Source organism: Amphiura filiformis, chromosome 10, assembly GCF_039555335.1.
Source record: "Amphiura filiformis chromosome 10, Afil_fr2py, whole genome shotgun sequence".
NCBI lineage: Eukaryota > Metazoa > Echinodermata > Ophiuroidea > Amphilepidida > Amphiuridae > Amphiura > Amphiura filiformis.
Window position 1 is genome coordinate 44,289,984 of NC_092637.1, and position 11,316 is coordinate 44,301,299.

The 11,316-nt window shown below is 34.5% G+C and overlaps 2 protein-coding genes across 3 annotated transcripts in view; both read right to left on the minus strand.

The window, feature by feature from the left end:
- LOC140162918 (uncharacterized) overlaps positions 1-11,316 on the minus strand; it is a 286,934-nt gene that overhangs the window by 160,222 nt on the left and 115,396 nt on the right. The gene's annotated exons all lie outside the window — the stretch shown is intronic.
- The window catches only part of LOC140162922 (CD320 antigen-like), a 134,525-nt gene that overhangs the window by 49,744 nt on the left and 73,465 nt on the right, over positions 1-11,316 (minus strand). The window lies entirely within an intron of this gene.

Genomic DNA, 11,316 nt, shown 5'->3' on the forward strand with positions numbered 1-11,316 from the left:
TTAATTGACTTACGAAGAATGCCATATGTGACTGGACGCGGCGAAACAGCCGTAAAGTCGGCCCCGGTCAATTGTTTTATTTCGTGTTTAGAAAATATATACCACAAGCTTTAAAATGGTATATCATTTGACTTCAAACGATATCCAAAAGCGGGGTTATAATTGTTGAACTCTGTTCCTTCGACAAAATTGTATTTTTTATCGGTTCTACATGTGTCTCTTTTTCTACATTTCTGGTAATAAATATCCAACAGTCATAATTGTCGGTCATTTCAAATCATCCCCAAGTCAACGAGGTTCAGAAATATCCTCTCATTGTTGATTATACATACTTAGACAAAATACAATGCTTTGTTATCTACCACTTGAACAGGATTTAGCCAAAGCAAACAAAGACAAGAACTATTCTATAGAAATAGGTAGAAGCTAATTATCCTCTTCAGCAGTAGTATTATTGATTGATTTAAACAGCGTTTGATAAGATACTTGTCGCAACGAATTGATACTCCTATTTTTACACTTTAACTCAGAATACAATTTGCCGAGTTTACGGCTGATATTATTATTGGTTTAGTTGAGTTGATAGCAAGTGAGGCAACGATGAGTATATATGTGGTGGCCACCTATATTACCATGAACATAATATAGATACTAATGTAAGATTAACCTTGGCCAACAAAACTAGACGAATAATGGACTTGGCAGATAATGAATGAAATCAAAACTCGACCGGTGGTGGACCGGCGGTTCCGTCCTGTTGCCATTGCTTAGAACAATAGCAACCGGACAGAACCGGCGGCCAACCGCCGGTCGAGTTTTGATTTCATCTCTTACACATAATTCTATATCCGGTAAAACTGTACAGGGTAGCAAAAAGTTATGTTATTTGTTGTTGTTATGAAAAAAATGCATATGTTTTTACAGAGCTTGACTATTGAAATAAATTAATACATTGTATTTGTAAATAATAAAACACGATCAACAGATACTGGTTTAATAATCTTACCATGTCAAATGATATGCCTCATGCACGGTTGTTTGATGTATAAAGAATTGGCTTCATTATTAACTAAAGGCAAACTATAGATGGCGCTATTTATCCTAAATCATATTTCTTTATTTGCAAGGGTTTGGTGATTAATACTGCCATAAAAACAGTTGGAATAGGTAAAACAATCAACAAGGAAATTTATAAACATATTTTATCAAATACTTCAAGGAATTATTTGTATTAAAAGCTTGAAAGGGTAATTTCCAGTAACTAAATAGCGCCACCAATTTTGTCATTAATAGATACATTTTTATCCGAAAAAGCTTTAAAAAATACTATAAAAGTGAATAATGTTGTAAAAGAGGGAAATTAAAGTTGAGAATGACTCAAAATCATCTGAATACATTAGCATGATATCATTTTTAGCTGTTTAAGCCTAACATTTGGCTATACATGATGTTTTGTTTAAAAAACTAATAAATGATGATCCCATCAAACAACCGTGCATGAAGGGTGCTTAAAGGGCCAGAAATGAACTATACTATGAAATGATATTGTGCATGTACTGTAGATTTTTAAGCAGCTTGTTTTAGAATGTGCTTCATACTGTTCATACAAGTGGCATAAACCAAGTTATTGTGTGATATCATTGTATAATGCTTTGGGAAACAAATTGCACAGGTCTATGGACACGGTAAAGATACTTGTTCACTATATTATAATTTTATAATAGTTTACAGTCAACATTAATGGGTAAATGTTCTCGAGAAAATTTTCTGGATACGTTACACCCATGGGCGCAGACATGCATTATGGAATGTTACCCCGACTACAGCGGGTGGTCTACAAATGTATTTGATGCAAAATATGTTTAAAATGTTATGGTAAGAGTTTCCGTTGGTAAATATTTTTTCCCAATCACGTTTTGATGTATTCAATATTCAATAAATTTGCTATAAGAATTTCTATCGAAATTTTGGCCAATTGAAAATGACTAAGACTTGATAAGCGTGGTCACCGCCGGGTGCCAGGGATCAGGCTTGAGGTTACACTCGCGTTGATACGCATTGATCCAGACAAATTTCCCGAGAAAATGTACCCATTTTTTTACATTATTTGTAATTATAGTAGTTAATATTTTCTTTAAGAATTTTAAGTCTTAAAGATAGCATATTCCGTTCAGAAGTTCTTTTAAATGAAGTGAGATATTGATTGACAGCACCTATGCAATAAATATTTTATTATAAGCAATTGTGCGAGTAACACAAAAAAGTATGCCCTTTCATGTAGTAGCACAACAATTATTAGCGGTTTTATATTTTTAGCATTGTTGTTGAAAATGTCACATCCTGGTTCCAATTATTTTGATACAATTTGTATGTGAACACTTTGATTACAAGTGTGAAATATGCAATATTATTTTATATTTTAAAACTCTTTTTACAAGTAATTTGTCTTTTACACTCAAGAAACTGCGGTTGCTGATATATGATATACCTAGTATTTCATTTTCAAAAATATATTATATAAATATATAAATTTACCGTGGAATTAATAATAAACCCAGATGGTATGCGCCGTGCATTCTCTAAATTCAGTAAGTTTCCATCGTCAACCGTGTAATTGAATGGGATTATTTTGAAATTTTAAAACTCTTGAAATATCACAGACAAATAGGCCTATGTTAATAAATAATATAAATACAAGCTAAAACCGTTGGGGTTCGATAATGAACCCCACAAAACTAACCGAGTATATGGAAAATGCCATACGGCCAGGCGGCTTCACAAGTTACCAGCTCTATCATGCCACTCGCCGCCTGAATAAACCCATGACATAAATATTTAAACCGCGTAATTAATATTTTTGAAAATGAAATACTAAGTATGTCATAATATTAGCCACCGTAAGAAACTAATGTAAAACATTAATAAAGTCAAGAGACCTCACTTTATCGTACAAACCATCGTACAAACCATCCTATTGTCGAGAGAATTTCGTTCATTTTGTAGTAGTTGAATGTTTCAATTAGCCGTGTAATGTAAGGTTTGACTATCAATTAACATGATCAATAACTATCTGGTTAAAGTAATTTACTGATTGCTTCTATATATAGGTTAACAACTATGCATCAGATATTTTGAGGGGAAAGCGTCTTAAGCATTTGGCTGAGGAATATCCGGAGGGTATTATCACAATGCCCCACATATAGGCTAACGGATGTGATGTTGTCAGTCGAATTCATTTAATTACATTTCGCCCTCAAAGCATCGAATACGCTAAACCGGACTTAACATTACAGCTGTGCGAAATCACTCGCGCTATTAAAATGTTCCGCTACAAAGAATCATTGTACCGCGTACTCCCTCGCAACGTCACATCCGGGAGTCCTTGATTAGAAGTCAATAATTGCGCATCCGTTGTTTGGTGGGCATTGCGATAAATCTAAACATTTTGCCTTTAGAACCGAGAATGGAGTAGTCTCGAGGGGTATTCCGAGGTCCAAAGTGCCCGACAAAACTAATGCAAAGTCATTAACCGAATTCAGAACCGTCAGTTTTAACTCTGTTTACAAATTGCCACTTTTAGTCTCTAAAATTGGTAAAATTAACTTGCATTTTGATCTTCAAGAAAACGAACAGACTAAAACGGACTTGCCAGTAATGACCAATTGCGGCAGCATGAATTCACGCTATTAGTAGGGATGACCATCAAAATTTCATGTTGCCCCTATTGCTACAAAAATAGCAATGGGAGCAAAATTGGTATAAGCATATAATTTACCTTTTTATATTTCTTTATTTTAATATATTATGCAAACATTAAACAATCATATTGTGAAAGTATCAAAGGGGTTTCTTATGAAATGGCACTTTACTAGTCAAGAGCATAAATTATTTCTTCAAACCGAGGCACTGAAATCATGCTTTTAGAAAACATTTGCCAAAAATCATCCAAAATGGCCGAAATGGCACAAAATCAAAATATACACTACACATAAAAAAATACTACTACAAGGGATTTTCAACATAGGAATCCAAACAATCAAGTACCAACATGCACAGCTTTGTCCTTATATCACTTTTGGGTTTTTAACAAAATGTTATCAAACCTCTACTGTGATTGGCAGCTGCATTGATAGCTGATAATGCCCAGCCATTCAGCAAGTGGCTAATAACTGACCATGCTGACCTTGATAGGCTTGAATGAACACTGGCATCTGCTACAAAACCATCACACTCTAGGACCTGGTCACTCGATAATGCTACAGGGAGCACAGTACTTAAAACAATGGAGTGAAAGTCTCATTATTGATTAGGCGCGGATTTTAAAAGTACAGCTCCTGTGCGTGTATAGCAGCAAGTCAGTGTAGATGGTATAAATATAAGAAAATGTTTAGGGTTGAGATCAGGTGAAAAATACATCAAATGAGCACGAAACTTCACATTTATGTTCAGAAAGGTGTCTATTTAACATGACTCGAAAGGGTATGGAAATTCCAAAGGGAAGCTGGTGATTTAATCTACTTGTCCATTTTTTTAACCTTTTTACAGAGGATATGATAGAGGTAATAATGGCAACTCTGCCAAATTACAGCTCAGTAGGTCAAGGTTTTCACCTGATCTTATTGATCTGAATATTGTGTGCCATTCTGAGCAGCGCTGTACTTGGCCACTGGCAATTAAGCGCACTGTGGCGATGGACCAATTTTGACTCACACTTAACAGGAAAACCAAATAAGTTATGTTGCTGTAATTTGCAGGATAGTTACAAAACATAATTGGCATTAACATCCTCAATTTCTGGGAAAGGTAAGATATTTTCTATGGGTTTTGAGTTGAAAATTTAGGGCCAATACCAAGATTTATTACTGCTTTTTGATAAACATGGAGACCAGTGAATGCCCTTATTTACTGCATACCAAAATGGTCTGACCCTTTTTAAAGATTTATATATGATTTTCAGATTTAGGAATTTTTGTGAAAGCGACCAAAGCAGGTTTCTAACTACCCGGCCCGTCAAACTTTAATTTTCTTGGTTTTCTTTAAAATTTGACCCTGTTCATGCTGTTTGGGTTAAATTTTACAGGATGTTTCACCCATATGAAACAAAATCTAATCTGACAAAAAAAATCAGATATCACAAATCAGAAATCTAAAAATCAACGTGTAGCCCATTTTATTCTGCATCTTATACGCTAATTTTACTGGAATCGGTTGACTGATTGCGAAAAAATGAGTGATTGCATACCGCATGCGTCATTTCACTTCATTCAAAGTTTGAAAGAAAGATCATTAAACACAATGCGCACTAGTGGTTAACTAAAATTTTATAAATGGGTTTCATATTTTGTTCGGTGAAATCCTTTTTGTTCTTCATGTTCTTTTTAAATAATCTGTTTCTAGCAAAACATTTAATTAGGTTTTGTTCAAATATGATAGCCTGCACAATATTGAAAATGAAAGCTTCGATGTAAGATGATGATCGGTACTTGTAAATATCTTTTAAATATAATTGATATAAATGTTGCATAAAGAATTATTGCATAAAGAATTCCAGCTGGCTTAAAACTTTTCACACACGTTAATGTTTTTGGAATATTTCCAAGAAATTGTAATGCAAAGTTTAAATCTGTTAAAACTTCAACATGAATGTTGCATGGTATCAAAACTCACACGTAAAGCTGTAAGCACTTGATCATTGTCATTCTTGGCTCAAATGTTCTTTGGAAAGTTAGAATATAACATATTTGCACAACCTAACGATTTTCTCTGACAAACTGTTATTCATCTCCAGTGAAAACATGAACTAGACTTAGCTGTGGTCTAACCCACGAACACAGCCGTGTTGTGACCCCTTAATGACCTTTGACCCCAAAATTTATGAAAGTGTGCAAGTGGTGTCACTGTCCTACGTAATTTGTGGGAGAAGAAGCATTTTAAAGGTATTTCGTTTTATACCGGAAGTGGCCCCTTAATGACCTTTGATATATACCACAGGGTAACTACAATTTATGTGTGAACATACCGTTACTGTCCTATGTTTTTCTTAGCAAATAAAAAATTTTGAAGGTTTTTCGTTTTATACCGGAAGTGACCCCTTAATGACCTTTGACCTCAAATCTGTGAGGACCCCATAGACACTGGGTAATAGCAATGCATGTGTGCAAGTGGGGTCACCGTCATACGTAATCTGTAGGAGAAGAACTTGCATTTTGAGTTGAAATCACGTTTTTGACCCGTATGACCCCAGCGTGACCTTTGACTCCACGAGTTTCATGTGACATGTAGGGGCATGGTCAATGATGGTTATGACCAAGTTAGGTCCAAATCGGTGTAAGCATGTGAAGAAAGACACAGCCGTGTAACGTCACGGCTGTGTAATAACATAACACCGTAGGATTGTAAAATAGATAATGTGGTCTAAATTTAATGAGATACACAAACGTTTGGAAGCGGTGAACGAGTATGAAAAAAGCGCCTGTTGATCAAACGTGGAATGAACTACATTGATGCGCGAATTATGTAATCGTCAATTTCTTCGCAACCAGTCAACAGAATCAAATACAATTTCTGTATGTGGTGTACAATAAAATAGGCTGGGTATCAAAGAATGAAATCGGGATGAATTTGAGACTTTTCAACCCAATACCAGTTCGAATGCAAAAATATATCAAAATATCATCAACTCATGGCGCACAAAACACTTATGTGCACATTATCATCAGCAAATACAAAGTTGTTACAGTTGATAGGCACTACTGTAAAAAGATGTTCTGCAGGAATCATGAGCACATTCAGTTGACAAAAGGGTCTGTGTTTTCAACATTTATAAAAGTAAAGAGGTCAGCCTTGGTTCTAATATTAAGCTGAATAAATTTAGTACCTGGTGAAATATTACATAATGTCGCTGTGTAAGAGGTTTCCTTTTTATTTGTGTTGTTTATGCGCTTCGTTCTTTGAGCATTTGTGCCCAAATTTGACCTCACAGATGCATTCATCAAGTCTTTGCCATTCTATTATGTATACTTTATGTTTCTTAGACCAACAATACAGTAAGCCAAAGAATTAAGGTACCAGTTGTGTTCAATTGTGATTTTACCCTGTCGTGGTTAACTAAACATATCTCGAGATTAAAATAAGCAAATTGAACAGAACATACGGCATCTGAGAGCTAAGACTACGCCCTTGACGTTGATGTAAGCATCATGTCACAACGGTATTTTGTAATTGCCATAGAGGGCGATTTTCACTTGCACAATTTTTTTTTTTGAGACACTTTTTGAGATAATTGTTTCTTCTCCTACATGTTACACCCTACAATTACGTCACTTGCACATATGTATCGGCTATATCCAGTGCCCATAGGGTCCAAACGACAAGTGTTTCTGGAATGCTGCTAGAATAAGAAAACTTTTTTGCTAATTTATTGCACATTCTAGGGAAGCGTGGTTACCTTTTTAAATAGCCGAGTGAGAGGGTTTTCAATGAAATATATCTTTTGTGTCAAAATTGAAGCATCCTATGTATAAAAGAATATATGAATATTTACTGCACATCATATACCCGGGATTCGTGATACCCAATTGTGGCACATTTGATGTTGTTTAAGAAGCAGAGAATTTTATTTCAATTTTATATACGCCAAAATATTTTTTAATTGAGCAAGAATGAGGATAGAAAAAACGTTGACAATTCTATGTAAAAATTACATTAGACCCCGCCAAAGTTTATTGTTTCGTTTTATGGTAATCTAATCTTTTATTTCCCGAAAAAACATTTGAGGTCTAATGTGGATTTTTTTACATTAATTATAAAAACATCGAACGTGTATACAAGAAATATGGTAGGTTCCTCTACAGTATTTTACTGACACACATGTATATACGGCGAGTCAAAATCGATATAATGTATTGTCCATGTAGAGGCCCATTTATTATCGGATTTCTGTATAGAACACGCAGTTAACAACAATTGAGCGCTATTAATACACATTAATGTTTTAGGCAAATCAAATTCCAAAATATGGTACGTTTTCTGCCTTTGCTTGTCACGTGGTAGGCCTATGTTGAAGTTGCGATTATAAGTTTAAATAAGTTTATTTTAAAGTGTTGAGAAAAACCTTCCGATTTCAATAGAATTGCAGGTAAACTCTCACTCAATGCTTTGGAAACACAAAATCCCGTTAGGTCTCAGCGAATGTTAACACTTTTCTTTCATGACTTTTTGCGAAAGTGAAAACTTTTCGAATTAAATCATAAAAACCGGGTCTCTAAGTTAATTGGACAGACAATAGTAAATCAATACTAGTAGTTATCTAATGTACGATGCACAACGCCCTGTCAACGCCCTGTATTATAAATATTTTTTTCATATCCCGCTCCATACCCTGTTGGTGATCAATATTCTATTGTTGACACAGATAAAGAAAGTTTACATATGCATTGTGATATACAAGTGCACGATCGAATATTCTATACAAGCAGCTGGATGGGAAATGTGTTCTTTTATATAATTGTAATTCTCAAAATTTAATATATCACAATTTTAACTTACGATTTAAAAATCGTTACGCTAAAAATACAGTAAAAATGTATCCAGAGAAAACAGCAATGGCCTCTAATTTAATATCAAGTGAGTGTATCAAAAACAAAACCTGTGTTTTACCTGAAAACAAATCGAATTTCCTTGTAAAAGCAACACCATATGGGATACTAGAGCATGCGCAAATCGTAATAATGTATAGAATAGAACTTGGTGGTGTCTCATATGATAGTCGTACTATGCTTAGCCTGAGTCGCTCGGCCTATCTCGAACAAAATCGCCATGCATAGCTATTGAAAAACGAGAGGATTCGCCGTACTATCACGGCAATTTTTAACACGAAGATATAGGGATGATGACGCTGTGCGATGGTATTTCAATAGACGTTGCATGGAAACTAGGAATATATGAAATGGCTATCAATCGATCAATCAATCAAGTTATCAACAATCAATAATAAACCGATGAATCATGGAATATTACTAATTACTTACTAATCTACCAAATAATAAGTCAGTAAATAAACAAATAAATAAATAGGCATAAATAAATAAATACATAATGCAGAATGCAGTTACTATTTTAGTTACAAAATTCCAAACATTCTAGTATTTATCATTTTCTGCTATACACGCAAAGGGGCTATATCCACGCATATACTTCTAGTGCCCGTTTTTATTCATCGTTCTGTATTCTTCTCCCGTGCGTTATATTCGCGAATTCAAAGCCCAAAGTATATAAACCTGCACGCTAAGCAATGCATTATCTAAAACCCGCACGCTAAACAATAATAGATTTTAGATAATACGTGCACGCTCAAATACTAGAAATACTACCAGGTACTAGTACTTTCACATACTAATAACTTATCTGTTCGATATATATACCATCAAAAAAAGTACGAATATACATTCTGTGGTGTTAAAATATTTATAGGTTACAATGGTATTTTTTCATGCGCATGATGTAAATCATAGGTTACAAATTATGTTCTATTTTGCAACTATCATTGCCATAAATTATGATTAATGAACCCAAATAAATCAAACATCAAATGAGAATAATCGAGCGTACGTTAATTAAAAAGGGTTAAAAACAGGGGTGACCATATACAAGATGACACCTTTACAAAATATTCAGCATTTTACAAATGAAATACATGTAGGCCTATATCTAATGGGGCGTCAAAATCGATCGTTTCCAGGTCAACTGATTCGGAACCACGAATATAATTGTCACAACATAAAGTCAATTGGTTGTAAACCATGCCTGAACAAGTTACTAATATACGTATATAATGGCGCAATTGATAGCTAACTTATACAGTGATTGATTTTCTTGCTAGATCAGTGGCCTGACTTTGTTTTTAAAATTTAAGATATTTTCCCTATTATTCAAACTAATATAATGAATGCAGCAATTAATATTGCCTAGTGTTTTTATATACTCAAAGTATATGACGCATAATGTACTCATGCAAATGCATTCGTCAAGATAATCGCACATTTAAAATGCAATAACTCAACGGCGCGTGCGATTATCAGTCCAAGAGAGCGCCAAATATGGATCAGGAGTATTACATAATAATACCCTGCTATGACAATAGCTGCACTAGGTTAATCGTATAATCTCCTTATGTGGTTAGCATGGCTGGGCCAGGAAATCCACAAGGTCAGCCAATGTATGTACATGTATTCGGTACATGTGCCATATCTTTTACAATGGGTGATAAATTTCTGGTTTGTTTTATTTCAAAACGCAACAGTCGATATTCTAAAGCTTGGTCCAAATCCAAGAGAAGAACCAACTCTAGTAATTTATGTGGTTTCAAATTATATCGGCCGTTGCCTTTTTTTGATAGAAATGGTGTTTGTTGATGTGCACAGTTTCCCATTAGATCATAACATGCTGTTGTACATCCAAGGTCAAAGGTCTTTTAATCCATATTTGGCGTTGTTCTGGGACTGATTATCTTGACTAATGCATTGCACTCGGTTCATTATCCTTATCCAAATCAATAATGGGTCTTTCACTCCATTGTCAAATTATTGTGTTCCCTGTAGGATTATATTGAACAAGTCCTAAACAACCCTATGCTTTATAACAGATCACAGTACCCAATCAACCCTACAACAAGGTCAGTCATTGGCCGGCTTGCTGAATAACAGGCCATTATACAAAGAGACACCTCACGTAAGTTTGATAAAAGTTTGTTATAACCTTGGTATAAATCGAAATAATTGTCAATAAAAGTATCCAAAGCAGTATAACATAAACGTAAGCGCAAGCTTTCATGCGGGAAATATAAACACACTCGCTATTTTTACGGCACCGAAGACTACACCTGTTCCGAACTTAGCCAGGAACCCTTGTTTCAAAACGAAAATTTTGATGTTGTCAATATGAATTCAAAGTAATTATATCGTCAAGAAACCCACATAGATGAATACGATATATATCCTGAGCTAATCTGCTGTTGCATGAAAACCCGACGATCAGACATTAGTTTTAAAAGGAGCATGTCCAGATATCAGCGTTAATTTCATAGTAAACTTAAAACGTATTGAAAACGCCAACTTGCAGTAACAAAATATATAGTATTAGAAAATCACCAAAGCGAATGGTAACGTAGGTATGTGGAAAACTACTGTATTAACATTAACAAAGTATATGCCCAAAGATTTGTCTTTGGCATGTCGCTTTTTCGAAATATCAAGAAAAATATCAAATTTTGGAAACACGTCCCAAAATTTGAAACAAACACGAAATAGATAAATATTC